Source organism: Erpetoichthys calabaricus, chromosome 8 (genome assembly GCF_900747795.2).
Source record: "Erpetoichthys calabaricus chromosome 8, fErpCal1.3, whole genome shotgun sequence".
Lineage (NCBI taxonomy): Eukaryota > Metazoa > Chordata > Cladistia > Polypteriformes > Polypteridae > Erpetoichthys > Erpetoichthys calabaricus.
Window position 1 is genome coordinate 196,931,740 of NC_041401.2, and position 23,164 is coordinate 196,954,903.

At 45.5% G+C, this 23,164-nt stretch overlaps 1 protein-coding gene across 1 annotated transcript in view; it reads right to left on the reverse strand.

The window, feature by feature from the left end:
• The window catches only part of sema5ba (sema domain, seven thrombospondin repeats (type 1 and type 1-like), transmembrane domain (TM) and short cytoplasmic domain, (semaphorin) 5Ba), a 157,331-nt gene that overhangs the window by 90,429 nt on the left and 43,738 nt on the right, over window positions 1–23,164 (reverse strand). The window lies entirely within an intron of this gene.

The window sequence follows — 23,164 nt, forward strand, 5'->3', positions numbered from 1 at the left end:
TTTCATTAACGGATTCATTCACTTCCTTAGTCACACTTTCCTCATCCACTCACTTACTCTTCTGTTCATCTGTTCATTCACCCACTCACTCATCAGTCCATGCAGTGATTTAATTAATTCAGTTGCAGTTAATGCAGTTAATTCCTCGTCAGACTCCTTCATTCACACCCTCCATTGTTTATTCATCCACACACTGTTATTCAGCATTCACTGCTCACCTAAAGCATTCATGTATTCACTCACCGCCAGTAAATAAATGAACCCTTTATCCACTTCCTCATCATTCAATATGGTCTCCTCGGTCCATTCATTCACTCATTAGTATTCATTAACTCACTCATCAGTTCTGTGACTTTTCATTCATTCACTCACTCACTTGCCAGTTCCTTCATTTACGGATTCATCCATCCATCCATTTTCCAACCCGCTGAATCCGAACACAGGGTCACGGGGGTCTGCTGGAGCCAATCCCAGCCAACACAGGGCACGAGGCAGGAAACAATCCTAGGCAGGGTGCCAACCCACCACAGGACACACACAAACACACCCACACACCAAGCACACACTAGGGCCAATTTAGAATTGCCAATCCACCTAACCTGCATGTCTTTGGAATGTGGGAGGAAACCGGAGCGCCCGGAGGAAACATTTACGGATTCATTTACTTGTTTATTCACACTTTCCTCATCCACTCACTCACTCTTCTGTTCATCCCTTCATTCATTCACTCATCACCAGTCCATGCAGTGACTTACTGTAATTGCTCAGGCCTTCTCCGTTTATTCATTTACTTGTCAATCTCACTCATTCACTCCTTCTACAGTTCATTCATTTCCACACTCATGTAACATTCATTCATTCATTCATTCATTCACCATTAACACCACGCGCCCAGTATGTGTTGCAGGACATGCTGACATCTAGAGATGATACTGCAGTTCCAGGCAGACCCCAGGTGGACAGAGCTGCTGTGCCATCCTTCCGTGGTGCCATGCTCTGCTGTGGTCCACAGGGTCTCTGCACTCAGGCAGTTTTGCTGCCCTAATCCCCTCCCCGATCCCCTGAATGTTCCGCACACACACACACACTGGCCATCGATGAGGCGTCTCCTGGGCTGGGCACAGGGCACACATAGGCATCTCCAGGGAGTTTTTAGTGTTCATTTGTGGTGTCGTGCCTTGACGTGCCTCCAGCTGGCGCTGTTCAGTGGAGACCTCCCCCCCTCGCTTTCTAAAGCACCGCTGACTCTGGTAGTGACTCTTCGCTGGCATTTCAAAGACGGCTCTCATTGGGGGTTAGTGGTGCCAGCTGGCCAGTTTTCCTGCCCATTTAGGATGTGTTTTTAACCCTTTCTGAACAAACAAATGGGCCTGTGTGGGCTGCTGCTCTTCTAAGGGAAAAATGTGAAATTAGCATAAAGTAACGCCCTGATTTATTCAAAACGATCTCATTTGCATGAAGGAATGCCTCCTCGGCTGGTAAAATGTTGAAAGAGGACAAACCTCCCCCCACCCCCGACACGGTCACCCACCCAACAGAGGGGTGTTGCCTCTAATGCTGCCATCTTTGAAGAGGCTTGGAGCTCTTTTGTGTTTGACCTCCTGCCAGGGCAGAGCGAGCTTAGAGTCGGGCGACAAGAAGAGCGAGCCAAAGGCCGAAATGGGGGTGGGCATCAAATCGTGTTATTCATTCCTAACCGTTGTGCGTTTATATTATTTCACTTTTTAAAGGTCTTATCCTAGCAAGCTTGGGTAAAAGACAAGAACCTAGCCCAGACAAGGGCCATGGCAGTGCCCACTCATGCAGACACACACACGCACACACTCAGATCAGGTGCCAATTAGCCTGAAGAGCACATCTTTGGGACATGGCAGAAGATCCTAAATTTCAGCCCACCTGCTGCCCATTTCAATAAATCAATCAACAGCCATTTTAAATGTTTTGTTTTACTGCACACAGTTTTATTTTATAGCGCCCTGATCTTGGTGCTGGTACTGTGCCAGATAAGAATACATTGAAATGAATGGAAAAATGTCCTCAATATTTAAGAGTACAGGCATGTTTACGTCCACGCTGGCACTGCCTGGGTGAGCTGCCAGGGTCACTACTCTTTCCAACAGTGTGTCATAAGCATGCTAAGTCACCACTTGAGCCACCAAAACCCACAAAAAGAACAGGGGGCTCCAATAAATTATATACTGCTTAGGACCCCAAAAGAACTCTGTGTGCGCCACCCCTCTATATTATCATACTGGGTCATAGCGAGTGCCAGCTTATAGAAGGAACCAATCCAGGACTGGATGCCAGTATCCCTCACCAGTTGCCTTTGTTTACGTCATTTATTTAAATGTAAGCCAATGTTCCGAATGGAGGAAAGTCAGAACCCCCCCCCCCCCCCCACCCCCCCCCCCCCCCCCCCCCCCCCCCCCCCCCCCCCCACCCCCCCCCCTCCCCCCCCCCACCCCCGTGAGCCACCAAGAGGCAAAATGGAAGAAAGGCAAACAGGGTGGCCCTGCGGCACTCTTGGGAGGACGAGCAGCAGATCTGGAAGAAGAGGAGAGGAAAGTGACTGCTGTGCCCAAATAAGGCTCCGAAATAAGCAACAGTCTGATGCTCTAAGTGGACCAACTAAATAAACCCTCAGGAGACTGACCACTAATGACCACACAATGTACAGGGAAGCTGTGGTGGAGCCCAGTTCACACTCCACAGCAACTGGTTTATTAGTGTACTGGTCACCAGTGAGTCTGACAAGGACACAGCTTCAAGGTAATCCAGGGAGAAACTCCAGGTCTCCACTTGAAACAATCCGACTCACAAAACGTGCAGCGCACAGCATCATGGGTGCCAGATGTCACAAATGGGTTGTCACACGTGCTGGAACGGCATTGGCCTGCACTAGTGGGAACACTGGGGAGTAGCCATGTGGTTTGAAATCACAGATTAGGAATCAAAAAGAGAAAGAAAGAAAGAAAGAAAGAAAGAAAGAAAGAAAGAAAGAAAGAAAGAAAGAAAGAAAGAAAGAAAGAAAGAAAGAAAGTTGTGAATAATTTGTGTATTAAAATATCCACAATGAGAGATGCTACAGTATATAAAGAAGGATTGTTATAACAGTGTATTCAGATATGCTCGATTAAAGGCGCTATATGAGAAAGAACCAACAAATTGTTATAACAAAATGTTAAAATATTGACAGTGAAAGGCGCTATAAAAAAAAGAGGCAAGCAGGAATGGTTAAAGGAGTACATTAAAATAGAAGACCCCAACACACTTTTTGAGTGACGTTTTTCCCCAAATTATGACATGCCCAATAAAGTGAATGGATATTCTATTTTTATGCAAATGTGTGCAGCCCCACCAGAGGGGACACGGCACCAGAAGGGGGGCTCTGTTGGTTTGCCACACTGGCCCCTGGATGCCTTAACACTAAACCCTGATTGGTCACACAGTCGCAGTGCTCCACATGGCCACAGGGGACGCCCTAACACATGCACGTGAGCCCCTCTCCGTTTTTCAAGCCCCTTTTCGTATTCCACCCCCCCTTCTTGTTACTCCTGCTCCCGTCCTCTGAATGGCCCTTCTGTGTGACTTGCCAAGTATCTGCCAATGGCCCCTCTCTTTTACAAATGAATGTGCAGAGTTTAGCCACACTTAAAGGGGCACTAATGCACCATAGCTGGACCACAATGAAGCCCATGGTCATTTGCCAGAGCTAATGATGCCACTTTAGTGCGATCAGTGAAAACAGAATTTTAAAGAGTCCCACCGAGTCCAGCTGCAGTGGGCAGCTTATGGGCTCAAATGAAAGAGAAAACGCAACGTGATGCAGAAATGACACGGCACCCCGGCCCATTGGACGACCTTCTATCGTTAGGATGAGGGGCAGTGGATGTGTTATACCAGGGTGCTGAATGAGGCTTTATAAATATTGAAGGTCATTATAAAATGGAGCGTGTGGTACTTAGTGATGCTGCCTCAAAGCTCAAGTGTCCTCGATTTGAATTCCATACCCAATCACTTTGTGTGTGGAGTTTGCGTGTTCTCCCTATGTTTGTGTACATTTTACAACTTACTCGTTTGTCCCTGTGTGTGCCAGTGGACCCTCCGATGGAGTGTCACCTCTGCATGCTGTTGGGGTTGTCTCTGCCCTCATGACGCTCATGACGAGTCCATTAGTGGTCTGGAAGATGGATGGGTGGGTCATTTCAAACTGGACTGCAGACACCGCGGCCGTTTACAGTTATCATTATCCAACACGTGCTATCAATACACGTAAATCCCATAGAGATCATTTTGGATAAATGGACATCTTGACCACCATTCCATTCCTTAGGCAGTGGGCAAACACCAGTCTGTTCATCCAGCTTCAGATTCCTTTAGGAAATGTGGGCACCTTCTAAGGGTCATGATGTTAAATCATTAGGGGCTGACTGAACAGATCTGTGGACCGCCTTGTGCAAGCTGGCAGGTGAGTGGACAAAGGGGCAGCTAGCTGTCCATCCTCTATTGATTTTCAAAAGGAGCACACCTGAAAGAAGAGGGTTGCCTTGCAGTTTGTCTGCTGGGTCATGTATGGTGAACCAATGCCATGCTGCCATCTGAAACTTGTATACCTTGAAAATCCTGAAAGCGACTGCTTGTCCAGTCCAGGGCTGCCATCATGCCTTGCCCCTGGTGCTGTGCAGATTGGTTCTGGTCACCATACAGCCATCTTTTGATCATCCTAACCTATTTATTCAGGGCAGGGTCACAGCTGAAGCCTGTCCTACCAACCATCAGGCACAAGGCAGGAACAGCACCTGTAAATGGCACCAATCTATCACAGGGCAAAGACACAAACACATGCAGGCCAATTTAGCAACACCAGTCCACCTCACTTGCATGTGTTTGAACTGAGCCACCCCACCCACCGTCCACACAGAGAACAGGGGGCTCCAACAAATGATATTCTACTCAGGACCCCAAAAGAACTCTGTGTGCGCCACCCCTCTATATTGTCATTCTGGGTCATAGCGAGTGCCTGCTTATAGAAAGAACCAATCCAGGACAGTACGCCAGTACCCCTCACTGGTTGCATTTGTTTACGTCATTTTTTAAAATTTAAGCCAATGTTCCGAATGGAGGAAGGTCAACCAAATCCCCGACCGTGTGAGCCACCAAGGGGCAAAATGGAAAAAAGGCAAACAAGGTGGCCCTGCGGCACCCTTGGGAGGACGAGCAACAAATCTGGAAGAAGAGGAGAGGAAAATGACTGCTGTGCCCAAATAAGGCTCCGAAATAAGCAACAGTCTGATGCTCTAAGTGGACCAACTAAAATAAACCCTCAGGAGACTGACCACTAATGACCATACAATGTACAGGGAAGCTGGGGTGGAGCCCAGTTCACACTCCACAGCTACTGGCTTATTAGTGTACTGGTCACCAGTGAGTCTGACAAGGACACAGCTTCAAGGTAATCCAGGGAGAAACTCCAGCTCTCCACCTGAAACAATCCGACTCACAAAACTTGCAGCGCACAGCATCATGGGTGCCAGATGTCACAAATGGGGTGTCACATGTGCTGGAACAGCATTGGCCTGCACTAGTGGGAACACTGGGGAGTAGCCATGTGGTTTGAAATCACAGATTAGGAATCAAAATGAGAAAGAAAGAAAGAAAGAAAGAAAGAAAGAAAGAAAGAAAGAAAGAAAGATTTGTATATTAAAATAATCACAATGAAATATGCTATATGAAGAAGTTGTTATAACAGTGTATTCAGATATGCTCAATTAAAGGCGCTATATGAGAAAGAACCAACAAATTGTTATAAGAAAATGTTGACAGTGAAAGGCGCTATAAAAAGAGGCAAGAAGGAATGGTAAGAGGAGAACATCACCTCACCTGCATGTCTTTGAACTGTGGGAGGAAACTCGCGTACACACGGGGGGAACACGCAGAGTCCACACAGTCGCCGTTACCGTTAATTAATAACGGAAGGACAGACGCCGGACACGGCTCCGCTGGTTCGTCGCCATTTATTGTTGTCAAAACCCAGCGGAATCCATTCCAGGTCGCGGACGTCGTTACGTTTCTTTAAATAACGGTTTCATTAAAATAAGGCCCGTTTTCGCCATCATTTAAATGAGAATACGCGCTTTAAAACGATCTCTACTGCATATGCGCCTCCGTACGCGGACGGCTGCACATCCTTGTCCACAGATTGTGCTTCTTCGCGTTCTAAATTATTTTTTTAATGAAATGCCACTGCCGCTCCCATTAATTATTTTAATTATATATTTATTTATCTGTTTATTTATTTATTTTCCTCCCTCTCCCCAATGTGTGAATTAAATCGGCGGTAAGTCATAATAACGAGCCCGTCACCGTCGCCTATTCCTTCCGTCGGTCCCTTCAGGAGGTGACATTTTCTTCGGGCCACTCCTAATTAAGCCGGCCTGTTTTTTAAATCGCTTTCACGTTAGGCGTAATATCGGCCACCATAAAGTCGTGGACGGGGTGACAAGCAGTGACCGCCAAATTTTATTTTCCAGAGGATTTACTTAAATCCGCGCTGTTTTATCACGTGACTGCACGAGTAAACGCCAACGCATCGGTTATTATTATGGGATGGCGATGCCCCGCCCCACGATGCAGTGAACAAACACGTTTACACTCACTGCTCATACACACGACCACTCTAACTTATAAAACCAATCACACGCTTCCCGAGCCACTCATGAGGTACTTTGTGACTTGTGACAACACCTTGTGCTCATGCACGACCACTTGAACGCCGCCTGCACAAAGGATAACTCAACTGAAAACCCTACACAACCACTCAGACTGTATTTCATTTATCTTTAAACTTTATAAAGTGTGTCTGCTTCAAGCCCTGACTTACCTGACACACTTCGGTGTCTTGCTGCTTCCTGCTATTGATATTGCTGACTAACATCTCTTCGTCTTCCACGAGTAGTTGAACGTCTACCTCCAGTGTTCAGCATATCACTTACTTGTTCTTCGAACCAAGCAACACCTTTCGGTTTTTCATTAATTTCAATTCTCCCTGAAGTTCCTTGTTAAACGAACACAAACGTAGCATCGTCATCATATTGACGGACTAGGCGCGTGGTTGAGGGAAGCGACTCTGAACTCGGCGCCTCGATGCCGCGCTTGCGCAATTTCCAGTTCCTCGGCTTGGCGCCTTAAATGCAAGCTGCTGATTGGTCTGCAGTTGCCTGATTTGAATTGAATTGATATGATTGGTGATTTTAAAGCATTGAAGGATGTGCGCGCCAAAGTGCTCATTCTACAACGACTTGCATACTGCGCGGTCGATAAACTTTAAAATACGGGAGAAATGCTTTTATTATTTTTTAAATAAGTCGGGGCGCTAAAATATGGCAAGAAACCGGGGACTTCACATGGAATTTCCCATTGGGATTAATAAAGTATCTATCTATCTATCTATCTATGGAAATATGGGGTGTCTGGTAACCTTACTTCATGGGCGCCACCACCCTGAAGGTGACTAAGCGAGGACGAAGAGGCTCAAGGCGTCTTGATGGACCTCAGCTAAGGATCACCACTTCTTGTTCTTTTTCGGATGTCCACAGTGACTGCAAATCCCTAACCCTGTTGGGGTTTTCTGGAATTATTCTCAGTTGGGATGCATTGCACAGCTCGATGTATTAGGTGTGTGTGTGTGTGTTGGAGTTTTAGTGGGACAGCGTTCAATGACCAGTGGTCAGTACTGTACACTTGGAGCCCCAGCCTGATCACTTTCTCTATGGTGCCTGCATGTTCTCCCTGATGTTTGTATCTGCTTCTTGGTTTTTAAACATCAATCTCAAACTCAAGCCAGGAAGGATTAGCAGTACCTATAAACTGGAGAGTGTGTGCAGTGTGTGTGTGTGTGTAAGACACACTGGAGTCCCGTCCAAAGTTACTGTGTGCCATCTGGTGCTGCCAGGACACTGAAACAGATAAGTGGGTTAGAAAAATGACCGACAGAAGTCTTGTAAAATGATTTACAGATCTGGATTAGAGCTCATCTCCCTCTCTTGTTTGGTATTTTAACTTAGTGGGCTGTTTTAAGTTTACTGGGTCCTTATTGTCACCTGTGAGGTGTCCAGTGGAATGTCTTCTTGTAGATGCTAATCTACAACCTGCAACACATCAGCATTCTTTGGCACCATGATTAGTGACAGATATACGAAAGGTGCTCTATTGTAGATAGACAGATGTGAAAGGTGCTGTATACTAGGCTCAAGATGCAGAGGACATATGGAAAATATATGGATATAAGATGTTCTGCTGTGGCAAAGACTAACGGGAGCAGCCAAAAGAGGAAGAAGAACATTGGGTCCTTATTGGCCCTTATACAGAATACAGTGAAATTCTTACTTATAGATGTTCAACATACAACATGTCCCACTCATCGGCACCATTATTAGTGATCAATAAAAAAGACACTAAGCTACATATGAAATGCACTGTACAGTATAGCAGATAGATACAGTAGATAATGTGAAAGGCACTATATAATAGATAGATAATGTGAAAGGCACTATATAACAATGATAGATAGATAGATAGATAGATAGATAGATAGATAGATAGATAGATAGATAGATAGATAGATAGATAGATAGACATGAAATGCACTATATAATTGCTAGATATTGCAGTTAGATGGATGGACAGATAGATATGAAAGGTGCTATATAAAAGACTAGCAAAATACCCGCGCTTTGCAGCAGCGAAGTACTGCTTTAAAATTTTTATTAAGAAGAAAAGTAAACCTTTTTAAACTGAGGGAAAATATACTAATAATTATTTGTTAAGGATCTCTTTGTATACCACGTTTCCACTCCTGGGTATGAAGTATAGTGAAATTCTTACTTGTATGTGTGAATCAATAGGCAACACTGCCACTTCCCAGCAACATGATTAGTGAGCGATAAGACAGGTGCTATATAATAGACAGTGACACATGAAAGGCACTATATAGTGGCTTGAGGGATAGATTTGAAGTGTTAGATCATAGGTGCCTAGAGTCCTTACTGTCACATGTACAGAGTCCAACGTAATTATTAAATGCATATGCTAATCACATGCAACACTTGCCATTCTCTGACACCATAATTAGTGATAGATATGGCAGGTGCTGTATGATAGATAGTTACATATGAAAGGTGTTCCTCAGTTGATGGAGAGATTGATGTGAAAAGTGCCATATAACTGGTTTACAGGGTCCATATTGTCCCGTTTATACAGTCCAGTGTCATGACATGCTGGTGACAATCATCATGTAACACATCACCACTCTTCAGTGCCATGATTAACGAGAAGAACAACCTGACCACAAAACTTTTCCCAACCTCACCTGAAGGGTCTTAGAACACATTGGTCAAGTAGGAAGAATATTTAATAAAAAATAGATGGACAGCTATCCAAGGCACTATATACTGTAGATATGAAAGTCATTCAATGATAGATAGATAGATAGATAGATAGATAGATAGATAGATAGATAGATAGATAGATAGATAGAAGTGAAAGGCACTATATGACAGATGTATAGATAGCCCCCTAGGGTCCTATAGCCCCGTGATCAGAGTCCAGTTAAATTCTCACTTGCATGAAGTAATCATTACGTCACCATGATGAGTGAGTAGAACCTCCAGACCTCACAACTTCTGTCTTCTGTACCTGCCTGGTGACTTTTCCATAACCTAGCGGCACAATCAATGCCTGACTAACTCAAATGCACTGTAAGGTATTTATAGTTAATGTATATGTGAAGTACAGCTTACATGCCTTTAAGTACGTTTGAATGAATAGCCGTGGGCTCATCGGTGACCACCTCCTCTTTCATTTATATTGTACCCCTATCTGTCAATCTGTTATATAGCGTCTTTCATGTCCCTCTGTCTTCCTCTTCCATTTACATTTTTTAACTGATGAAATGTCCAAAGAATATAAAAGGCCCCTGATGCACGAGTGAAATGACGCGTGCCGCTCTTAACTGCCGACCTTCCATTTTTGAAAGCAGCTTGACGAGGCGACACGGCGGACATTCGCTTCTACTGTACTTCTCTGTTTTGTTTTATGTTGTTTGTTTTTTGCACTTTGTTTTTAACATTAACGTTTTCATAAAGACAAACGAGAGCTCAATGGTATCGAGACAGAAATCGGAGTGGACGCGGGCCGCCTCGCCGGTGAGCCAGACGGCCAGCCGCGCTTTTCTGTTTCCTCTCCTCGTCTCTGCTAAGCCGTCGGTGTCTCTCAGCTGTGCGCTTTCACTTGGGGCCGCACTGGCGTGAACAAAGCAACACTGCACGGGCACACAAAGAGCCTCCCTAGAAATGCCATTTGTCATGTAAATCCAAATAGTTCGGCTTAGTACACGTGCAGAAAGAAAAAAAATCGGGCTGCGCCAAATAAAGGAAGAAACAGGACAAAGAATGAAGTCATGGAGCGCGATAACCCGTTAAAGCAATTGTACGGCAGGAAAACAAAAGGAGAATTGAAATTAGAAGAAGCTCCCCAGTGCTTACCACCTCGACATCAGCGACACGTCCCATGGAGGCGAGACCGGACGGCGATCCCGTGGGCACCGGGTGGCAAGCAGCACGAAGACCCGCGGACTTCGTGAAGGAGGCTGATAACTTTCACGTGTCAAAAAGCCGTTAACTTTCGGACACGCGGAGGGTCAGTGGTCGTGGTCACGGGCGCATCCTTCAGTCCTTAGCCTCCTAAAAATCGCCGGCCACCAATAGAAGACTCGACCAGGCAGAAGCGGCGGACTTGTTCCTCTGGCAAACCGGCTTGGCGCGCCTCTCTTTTTAGCCAACTGTCTCTTTTCATTTCTTCATATTTTTAACCATTAAATCATTTGGCACAGACAAAAGTAGGCTGCTGAAATAAGGAGGCAGAGTGGCGCAGTGGTTAGCGCTGCTGCTTCACGTTTCAAGGGCATGGCAGATCACGAAACACTGGCACGTGCATATTAGCGGAATGGTGGCACAGAGGATAACACTGCTGGTCCGCCACTCCGGGATCTGGGTTCATTTGAGGAGTTTGCTTGTTCTCCCCAGTGGTGTTGGGGACAACCTGTGCCAAGACCCTTGTCTTTTCGTCTGTTTTGTATATATTTTTAATAACAGCAATAGAGATTTTTTTGTCATTGCACAACAGTATAATCTGAGATGCCATCCCCATTGATGTTAGTAAACAAAATAAATACTAACAAATCTTAATACATAATTTGCCTGCCTCCTCACTCACTCACTCACGTCCGTCCGAAGCCGAATGCACAGTCGCCTTCTGTGCAGCTGCCCGAAAAACCTTACGAGACCAACATCCAACCCCAACATCGCGGCAGGCGGCGGATTTACGGCCGCAAAAATTCAAAGAGAAAGGCGACTTCGATTGAAGCTCTAGAGGCCTGAAAGGCGATTTCGACTACAGCTCGAGGCCTAATTACGCCTTCATTCGATACACGTATATCAGGTTTGTGGTGCTTATACTTATTACTATTCCATATTGTACTGGAACATTCATCATTCAATATTAGACTATAGGCCTGGAAAATTCATCAACTAACAGTACAAGCCTGTACAGTAATGAGTAAAGCGGACTACAATCATTACAAAACAACTTGTTCGTTACTTATCATTTGTTCTTCATACACTGCTGACACAAACTCGTGCCAGTTTCATCTTACATTGTCGAAACGGGCTCTTTGTCTAGTAGAGAATAAAATAACACCAGTAGGAAAAATAATTCACCTCAGTGTCTGTGTATCTGTATGTCTGTCCAGTTGCTATGTCACTTTTATATGCCATTTGATACAGGACTCTTAAAAGCAGTGCTAATATTTGTGATGCGCCATCTGTTGGAATGCCAAATGCAATGCAGTCTATTACTACACATGCATGTGGTGCGCCATCTGTTGGAATGAGAAATGCAATGCAGTCTATTACTACACATGCTTGTAATGCCCCATCTGTTGGAATGATAGAGACATAACAACTTGATGATACACAGATACACATCCTTTAATTACGATGGATTAGCTGTGCTACCGACTAAGACAGGTTGAAATCTAAGTCATCAACGTAGACCTTAGCGTTGTTTGCAGTGCACCATCTATTGGAATGCATTTCACAATGTACTGAATGTAGTAATAAAATGCATTATATTTGTCATTCCAGCAGATGGTGCATCACACACATATGTAGTAATAAAATGCGTTACTACAAATGTTTGTCATCTGTTGGCCTGCACAACTTCAAGTCTTTCTGATATTTTTTTTTTTTGCTGATGACACCTATTCACTTAGTTTTTATTATAAGGGTGTAATGTCCTGCATAAAATATAACCCAAAAATGACCTAACAAATGAGGGGTTTTCAGGTCTATAGAGGGCCAAAAATAGGGTGGAACCCCAAAAAGGTCGACGTCTTGAATAACTTGACTTCAAGACAAATCAGATGGAACTTCATATGTGGGACTTTGCCTTGTACCGGTGAGCCAGGAGGCGATGGATAAAAAAATAAAAGGAAGGTCAAAGTTCAAAACATTTAGAAGGAATTCTTATAAACACAAACAATCATCACACATACTACTTAAAAACTTCTTTTTTGCTGCTTCTTTATTTATGTATTTATTGAGCTATTTCTTCATTTATTTATTTCAGTGACATGGCACACAAGATAAAGTGCGCCTGTCACTTTCACTCGTCAAACTTGCGAGGGTGGGCCCTAAGCGAGTGCCGTGTTTTGATTGGTTAGAGATGCTTACGAGCCACTGGATTCTCAAGGCCAGCAGAGTCAGCACATCGGTGGCAGATGAGAGTGCAAGAAAATGTCACGCAGGATTCCTGTATGGAGCAGTGGTTTGAATGTAGGAAAACTCTGAATTCATCATCAGTGGTCTGCAATTTCTCAACTGAGACCCTCCACCTGCATCCTTGACCCAATACCAACAAGTTTTTTTCAAAGAAATATCGGGTGTGCTAATTGATAATATTCATGAAATAGTAAACTCGTCATTAGATACGGGGGTCTTCCCAGACTGTCTTAAGTTAAACCCCTGCTGAAGAAAAATAATCTTGACTCCTCTGCTTTGGAAAATTTTAGCCCTCTCTCTAATCTGCCTTTCTTAAGTAAAAGTCTAGAGAAGGCAGTCATTACGCAGCTTAATGACCACCTCAATAAACCTGCTATTCTTGATAAGTTTCAGTCGGGTTTCAGAACAAATCACAGCACAGAAACTGCACTCGTTAAAGTAGTCAGTGACTCGCGGGTCAATGCAGATAGAGGCCATCTATCTGTTCTCATCCTCTGAGATCTGAGTGCTGCATGTGATACCATTGATCACAATATTCTTAGAAATTGCCTTAGTCAGTGGGTGGGCCTCTCTGGCAGGGTCTTAAATTGGTTTGAATCCTACCTGGCAGGTAGAAAATTCTTTGTTAGTTGTGGTAATTATACTTCAAAGATATTGTATAGTATTCTACTGTATATGGTGGTCCACAAGGCTCTATCCTGGGTCCGCTGCTCTTTTCGATTTACATGCTTCCGTTAGGTCAGATTATCTCAGGGCACAACGTGAGCTACCACAGCTATGCTGACGACACACGGCTGTATTTATCAATAGCGCCTGATGACCCCGACTCTCTTGATTCACTGACACAATGTCTCACTTATGTTTCTGAATGGATGAGTAGTCATTTTCTCAAACTAAATAAAGAGAAAACTGAAATTTTAGTGATTGGTAATAATGAATATAATGAGGTTATTAGAAATAAACTTGACACATTAGGATTAAAAGTCAAGACGGAGGTAAAGAATTTAGGGGTAACTATTGACTTTTAAATCACATATTAATCAGATTACTAGGACAGCGTTTTTTCACTTCTTATAACATTGCAAGATGCTGAAAAATTAGTTCACGCTTTTGTTTTCAGTCGGCTAGATTACTGTAACGCACTCCTCTCAGGACCACCCAAAAAAAGACATCAATTGATTGCAACGAGTGCAGAATGCAGCTACTAGAATCTTAACTCAGAAACGAAAATCCGAGCACATCACCCCAGTTCTGATGTCACTACACTGGTTACCTGTGTCATTTAGAATTGACTTTAAAATACTCCTTATGGTCTATAAACCCTTACATAATCTCGCTCCATCTTATATTTCGGAATGTCTTACACCTTACACTCCAGATCATAACCTTAGATCTTCAAATGAGGGTCTGCTTAGAATTCTAAGACCTAAACTTAAAAGAAGTGGTGAGGCGGATGGCCTTCTGCTGTTATGCACCTCAAATCTGGAACAGCCTGCCAATAGGAATTTGCCAGGCTGATACAGTGGAGCACATTAAAACACAGCTGTAAACTCATTATTGTAAAATGGCTTTCTCATAACTTCATTTTAGTTAAATCCTGATGCTCTGTATATTCAATTACTTATCATTATTATTCATGGTGGCGCCACAATCCATACTAAACCCTATGTTCTCTTCTGTTCTTTTTCCGGTTTTCTGGGGTACTGATCTGCGCCACGACCACCTAATCAAAGCACCGTGATGTCCTTACATTGATGGATTAAAGGCCAGAAGTCCACAAGACCATCATCACCAAATTCTTAATAATAATTAATAACTCTTTACATTTATATAGCGCCTTTCTCACTACTCAAAGCGCTCTCCACACAGGGAGGACCCGGGAAGCGAACCCACAGTCTCCTTACTGCAGTGTTTCTCAACCTTTAAGTATTTGCGCGCCCCCCTAATGTTTTTTTGAAACCCTAATAAAATTTATTCCTATATTTTTTGCTGCCGATACACCACTACAAGTTTAAAATTTCCCTACGAATAGCGAAATTACGCCAGCATATGGCAACATTCGCGCCCCCTTTTTTGTTACTTCTGTAAACCAGCAGCACTACCACTGTGCCACCTGTGAGAACCCTGAATACCATGAGGACTGACTGAGGTCATTGATGTCAGGTAGGGGGCTGGTCAGGTGGTCTCGTGGCCTCGGACCCCCTGCAGATTTTTTTTTTCTCCAGCCGTCTGGAGTTTTTTTTTGTTTTTTCTGTCCTCCCTGGCCATCGGACCTGACTTTTATTTTATGTTAATTACTGTTCCCTTATTTGAATTCTTATTTATTTTGTCTTTTTTCTCTTTCTTTGTCATGTAAAGCACTTTGAGCTCCATTGTTTGTATGAAAATGTGCTCTAGAAATAAAATGTTGTTGTTGTTGTTGCATCAGGAGGGTCTGCTGGAAATGTGGGAACTGATGGCCAAAGGTCAACATCCACTCTGTGGACAATCCGCCAGTCAAACAACAGAACTCACAGCAGCCGTCCCTCTCAGCAGTTGTCAGTTCATTTCATGTAGTGGGCCTAATATGGAGGAACATTTCATACAAAATGACATTAATACATTGTGAGGACACCTGAAAGGACCGGGAGAGGTACCAGACCTCACCCTGGTCTGTATGGGGGGCCACGGGATCCGAGCATGGAAGCTCAACCCTATTGTGGCCACCACAAGGGGGCGCCCGGAGGATTGTGGAGCCCTGGGTGGCAGCACTTCCACCAAAACCAGAAGATGGTCACAGAGCACCTGGAGCACATCCGGATTGTTATAAAAGAGGCTGCCTCCCTCCAGTAGACGAGCCGGAGTCGGGAGGAAGAAGACGGAGCTTGGGAGGAGAGGAGTAAAGGCGGCAGAGGTGTTGAGAGGAGGAAGAACAGAAGGGACTGAGACTGGTTGATTTAGGCTTTGGGGTGCTGTTTCATGTGAGTTTTGGGACATTCGGTGTCTGTCTGTCTGTCTGTGCCCGGGGGCTGTCTTTCCACAAGGTGTATTGTGAAATGTGACAACTGATATGTCAGCATAAAGCGTCTGGGGATCACACCCAATGCTTGCTAGGGAAGGCGCCAGCTTCCCGATGACTGCTCTGGATAACTGGATTTGGAAAATAGATGGATGGATGGATGACTGAAATGTGTGCGTGTGTGTCGCTTATTTCTTAATGTATGTAATTAACGACTGCGGTGGGCTGGCACCCTGCCCGGGGTTTGTTTCCTGCCTTGCGCTCTGTGTTGGCTGGGATTGGCTCCAGCAGACCCCCATGACCCTGTAGTTAGGATATAGCGGGTTGGATAATGGATGGATGGATGGATGTAATTAACGAGCTCTTCATCTATTTATTTCAGTAACACAGCACAACCTGAAATGAACGCTGCCACTTTCTCCCGTCAGAGCAGGTCTGCATTTTGATTGGTGCTCACATTGTTGGCTTTTACTGTCACATTTCATGACACTTTCATTTAATTTTGCTTGAAATGTTCCCCCATAGCCCCATACCACACTGCCTGGACGCCTACTCAGCCAATAAAAGCGTCATCGGCTGTAAATTACCCCAAACGTGAACGCGTGTAAGCGTGTCTTTAATGAGACGCCTTGAGACCCCGACACCCTGCCAGGCCCCCCTCGTATTTCCTCCTTTTAAATCGTCACAGCGCAGCACATAACATTTGACAGATCAGCTATAAAATGGCAGTTTAGTGTTTGCTGGGGACTAATGTCTGCCCGCTGGTGTGATAAGGGTTGCCTTTTTTTTTTTCTAGATGAGACCCTGGTCTCTGGCATGGCACCACATTTGTCAGCCTGGGTGACTGTCACATGTCCCCCACCTGTCAAGGTGTAAGGTGGCCCTCTGAGTGACAGTCTTGTATTTAGTGACAGAATGGGAATGTGCCAAGTAAAAAACAGAACTGTGGGAGTCTAAAAAGGGGCAAGTAAGAAGGGACCCAGAGGTTGTGGGGTCAAATCCCACTACTGACACCACTGTGAGGCCTGTGCTGAAACTGGAAAAGCAAAAGAAATGGACCCAAGTGCTGTAAGTCGGCTTGGATAAAAGGGTCTCAGTAACAATAAAGGGGTGCAGAACTGGAACCTAAAAGTGACAAAGGGCTACTCAAACGCGTCCCTGCCTCATCGGCCCTGTGTAGTGAGCAGTCGTCTGCGTTGCCACCTCACACACTCACTGCGTTAGGTTTGAATCGTCCAGTCGTATCCATGCGAGTTCTCCTGCTGCTACTCCTGTTTTCTTGTCACGTCCCACCCACTGATGTGCAGATTAGCTTGACTGGTGACTCTCGATTGTTGACCCCATTTGCATGAGTGGGCCCTGCAATCGACTGGCACCCCTTCCAGGGTTTGCACCTGCCTTGTGCCCAGTGCTGCCAGGACAGACTCTAGCCATCGGTGCCCATGAATGGGATTACGTGGGTCTGTTACGTTATCTTAGATGGCATTGTGAACGTTAAGCCGTCTGTCTGTGCAGACTGGGCAGATGGGCACCCACCAAGATATTTGGCCAATTAAACTGAAAAAAAAACAAACAAACAAACGAAATCAGCCCTCAGGGCGGACGGCGGGCATCCAACCAGACATCAGCACCCAGGCCGCTTTCCCCCAATTCAAGTCAACTGCCTTCAATTTGTTTTGCCTCCGAGGAAATTCTGCTTCCAGACGCTCCTTTCATCCTCCTTTCCAGGAACAAAAGAGATTGGAAATGAAAAGACTGCGGTAGCGGTCGGCCCCCATTGTCTCCCCACTGCCCCAGGCAGGTGCCATAGTAAAAATCACCACCATTCATGGCATGGGAAGTGGCGGCCTGGGAGATGCAAAAGTGAGGTCCATCACAGGACTGTGGAAGTGCAGTTGTGTGCCCAACGGCAGAGCGCGTGCATCTGACCTCACGGGTAAAATGGGGGCCTTCAGCTCCATTCAGTCTGTGCCATCCCTCCATTTTGTAACCTGCCTAATCCAGTTCAGGCTCTTGGTGGCCATACACCATTTTATACAGTAGAGGAACCATCACTGGACCGAACACCATACAAGCTGACCTGTGCGTGGGACGAGCCGTGACCAGAAGCGAGGCGTCCAATAGAGAGTTAGATTTATAGAGCGTATCTCGAACCTACTCAAAGCACTTCACACAGACAGTAGGGAGTCACTCCAACCACCACCCATGGGCAGCGGCCACCCGGGTAATGTGACTGGCAATCATTGTTGTGCCAGGTCCCTCATCACACATCAACAATTAGGTGGTGAAGGGGTGACAGAGATAATTAGCCAATGAGGGGCAGTCGGGTGATTAGGTAGCCAGAATGGAGAAGGTCATGGTGGGCAATTCAGTTAGGACATTGGGAGACACCCTGCTCTTCTAACGCCACAGAGACACCGGACCTTGAATTGACGAGGTCAGAAACATTTCGCTCAAACGCCAATTCCAGAAAGCCTGCCATTTGAGTTTGGGGGTTGGGCTGCCTGAGGTGAGACCTGCTCCTAAGGCCCAGTGCCCATATTGTGTCACAAAAACCTCAGAGGTCCAGACCTTGTGGAGTCCAGTGCCCACATTCTGTCACGAAAACCTCAGAGTGATAGAAGGAAAAGTAAAAGCGTTTCATCAGTCTTCATAATTTAGGAAACTCCTCCTGAGTCCAGTTGGATTTAGGAGAGCTCATCCTGAAACTCGCTAGGAGCTGCCAGAAGATGGCGTTCGAGTGGAGATCAGCATACACAGTCTGGGAAAGGCAGAATGTTTTGGAAATGCTGGACAAACAGTGAACTCTGGAACTGAACGAGATGGAATATTATCTGTCTGTTACGTGATCGCTTCATCCACACGGAGGAGCCACGTGCTGTCAGCTGACATGAAAGTGTTGGTAACGTTACATTTTTTTGGCCACAGGGAAAAGGGAGCTTTGCAATGGAGATGATTAGGGTGGGTTGCAACCAAACTGTGAAGGCTGTCACCACGCATGAGATAATACGTAGATGAGTGCATCTCCACACCCCTCCACATGAGGTCATGCTAAATTAAAGCAAGCTGCACTCCTGCAGATCCACACGCACATGAAGACCATGAGCCCAAGTGTGGATGGGCAGACATAAGGGGTATCACTGCATGAGCACGCGGGCCGTCAAGGATGAAAACTGCACGATCGTGGTGACCGGCGGGGCTGGACGAGTGAGTGACAGTGAAATGTCACAGAGGTGCGCTGAGCTTTGCATTCATTCTTTAGCTTACAAGCCCCGGAAGGTTCAAGAAGGCAGGTGGAGATTCTCAGGGTACAGGATAAAGATGGCGGAGATCAGAGAGGGACAGACCCGTCATGTGACTCTGGAAGACAATCGAGGACAGTGCAAGTGTGAACGCGACCAAATACCTGTGGCTCGTTTCAGTAATGGCGTGGCACACTATGGCACACTGCCAGAGGGAATGCCACTTATACCTGCGATTAGCTTCGTTGACTGCTACTTTACCAGGTGTCCCCTGTGGCCATAACAGCAGGATGGTGCTTCTTGACGGTGGATTGTTTGTCGTACTCATCTTGGACTGTCCATCTCAGGGCTCGGTAGTTTTATCCTTGATGTTGTTGTGAGGTGGCCCACGTGACTCTAGTGGTCTTCACGAGAGTGGCCTAAACGTTTCATTTGAACACAATCACATCCCCTTTGTTATTATTATTATCTTTATGTTAAGCCGTAGTGTTAGCAGAGGCGGCCTTAGGGGGGCTGAACAACCCCACACGGGCCCAGTTACGTACGTCAAGTGCTGTTACCAGTATGTGTGGACTGTAAAAACTTAATAAAAATGATGTTAACATACACCGGATTTTCTCATTACAGTATTCAGCTACATTCTTGCAAACTGGAGAATCTAACTTGACAAATCTGCTTGAACGGGACATGTGGACCTCAGAAGCGGGACCCCCTTAGGCGCAGGGCCACCCCCAAACGCCACTCTTGAGTGTTAGTGTCAGAAAACTACAAAACGCCATCATGATTTCCAAGTAAACTACAAAAAGCTGCCATGTGTGCCGTGGTGCAGTGTGGGGGTCGTGACTCGAGAGTCCCAAAGCACTTTGAAAGGCTGCCCTCTGGGGGCAGGGGGGAGGAATTACTGTGAAAACCTCAACTAGATACAAACAGGGCCCAGATAAATCGTTATTAAATAAAAGGCTCTGCAATGCACGAAGCTCCTAAGAGCACAAAGGAATCGGCAAACAAAGACCCAAAACAGAATCTAAAGGGTAAAGTCAAAGACAGAGCGCAGGTTCAAAAATGCAGAAATCACGTAAAGCAATAAAGCCCAGCAAAAGCACAAAGGACACAAAAAGTGAACTGCCAGGAAGGTGGAGGGCACTTCCTGGGAGTGATTGGCAGGTGGCCCCGCCCCTTGTGGACCAAGCCACAAAACACATGGCACCTAATCAAGTAAACACAAAGAACAATATACATTGTCACACACGTGGAAGTAGGAGACAACTAAAGGGCATGAATAATAGCAATTCCACATCCGACCAGGGGGCGGCGGAGTGCACTAACTGTCTTTCTCGATCCCTTGCAGATTATTCTCGTGAGTTCCGTCGCCCCCGATGAAGTCACTTTGATGACGTCACTTTCCAGCCCCACCTCTTATGACGTTTTTTCCTACACTGGCCTTTAAAGCGTGCCATCTTGTCACTATGCTGGCAGTTCAGTTGTGGATTCCGATCTGTGTACTAAATCCTAACCATTTGCAGGCAGGACATAATATACAGGTGGCTGCCCCAAACCTTCTTGATGTCTCATCGTGATTTTTGTGATAACGTAATAAACAAAAGAAACATGAATAGCAATAAATGATATGAAATTGGACAAAACACACAACTTTGAACCCCAGCCAGGGGAGAAATGCTGGCCGAAACATGAGGTGCCGCAAAATGGTGACGTCATTTATTGTCAAACGTGAGTCCTTGCTGAGTGCGGGTGTAGGACGCCTCATGACTCCACATTCTTATCCCAGTCAGACGTTTAGTTCAAATCCCAGGAGGAATTCTGCAAGGCTTGATAAATACTGGCACTGGTCTGACTTTGGTGTTTCTTGAGGCCTGCTCACCTACAATTATATTTACAAAGAATTAAAAAAAAAAAATGGGCAAACTACGAAGAGAAGAGGAAATCCAAAAATAGCCAAACACAAAATCGGAAATTCTAGAAAAGAACTCCTAAAAAAGTCCAAAAAAACCCAGAAAATCAAGAATAAGAGCCGAATATCAGAAGCAGTGGCTAAGGCCTCAGTGCAGAAATGAGACACACAGGGCGTCTGAACAGGACCCCTTAGGTCAGCCCTGATGGTCCCATTTGATTAATTGCAGGGGAAAAGGAGCCGAGGGTAGAATTACAAAACATATAAGAAATGGGAGTGGAGAGGAAACGACTACATTTACAAAAAACAAAATGGAGGCGCACTGTGTTACGTCTGTGAACGGTGAGCCAGGAGACGAGCGAAAGCCAACAACAACATCGAGCTTCAAGGCATTATAGGCCCCCCGGGGCAAAGCTGAGCACTGGGACCCCCCTACCTACACGACCACTCAACAAGTCACAACATACAGAGATCAGCATGGGGCCCCTATACCCGCGGGCGCAGCTGCCCAGCGTGCCCATGCGTTAAGACGGCTCTGCCTCCAAAACAAAAATCAAAAAAATACCAGGAAGCAGAGACAGAAAAGTTCACAAAAACGTGAAGTGATTTGGGTTGTGAAACCGCGGCAGAGAGAGAAAGGAGCTGAGGATCGGGAGCAGAACGACGGAGCACAACGTAGAGAAACAAAGCAAGAAGTCGTAAACGGGAGAACAACTCAAAGAGATGCGACTAAACCCAACGCGCCATCCAGAAGACAAAATCCAAAGACACGCAAGAATGGACTGCACCTCATTTCGTTGTATTTGATACAATGACAATAAAAAGATATTCTGATTCTGATTCTTCTGATAAAGCTGGAGGACAGAACCTTCTTCTCAAATAGTCGCATGGACGTACTTCCTGAAGAGGGGGCTTAAATTCAAATGTGAATGATGTTGTCATAACGGTGTGACCTCCGGTGGGTGTCCCCAGCAGCCCGGTTACAAACCAACAGGATGGCACTGTGGTCAAATGAATAACTAAAACACAAATAAACGAACTATTCGAATAATTAAGGTAGCCATAAAATGAAGGTTAAAAATAACAAACACAGAGAATAGAAGATTCAGGGCGAGAAAAAAAATTCAGCCATTGGGAAACCCCTTAAAGTGAGTAATAAATGAATAAACGTGTGTTCACCCGTGAGACACGCAGGAGGACCTTCTATACTGCTGCGCCATGATGAAAACCCACAACCTCCGAGGACACGCCAGCCCTAACAACGGGAAACCAAAATGGCACAGACAATGCTGGATGAAACGGTCCAAAAATGAAAATAAACAGAGACATTTGAAAACTAAAATTACGTTCAGGGACCCAAAAACCCAAAACCAGTGGAAAAAAGAAAACAAAATGATAAAGGAAATTCTATAAAATTAGGATGGAGGAACAAACTCCTAACACAATCCTAACAGTTGAGCCTAAATCATAACACAGGGAGAAAGAGAGAGTGAGAGAGAGACCCCCACAGCGGTGGCATGGCCAGAATGGCAGGACAGGAGCCACCAGGGGGCACTACACTTTGTGGGTTTCCTCCAGATTTACTCTCACAAGTTCCAGGAGTCAACCAGCAGGCCAGTGGAACTCCCCCAGACTGACAGGAGTGGGCTGAGGCTCCGCCCCAAATGTCCTTTTGTGGCCCCTCTCACTTGTGTCTGTTGCCAGACGGCGTTTATGGCAGAGCAGTTGCATGATGGTGGGGCAGAGGACATAAGCTGATGCTTTGCTCGAGTGCCGAAAGCGAAGAAGATTCTGTGCACTTTGTCCTAATATGGCGTCTCTCGGTAAAGCAGGTTAACGGTAAGTTAAGTGACCTTTGACCCCATCTTCCAATCAAATGTTCCTGCAATTTATGTTCAGCACTCAATGTAACCACAAAGCAGAAATGGAAGCTTTATGAACAGTCAAAGGAAAAGCCTGCCATGTTGCGGTTAGTCAAACTGCCCTGTGCTTTGTGTGGAACCTGTCAGATGGCTCAGGGGCCATGAAGACTAAGGTGAAAACTACAACTCACACCAAGCTGTCCACAAAGCTACTTCATGGTCACTGACATAGAAATCATGAGCTTCCTCCTTGACCCTGTCAGCTTAATGCCAAGCAATAGTAGGCATGGCATCTGAGAGGGCATTGGTCTCCTTCG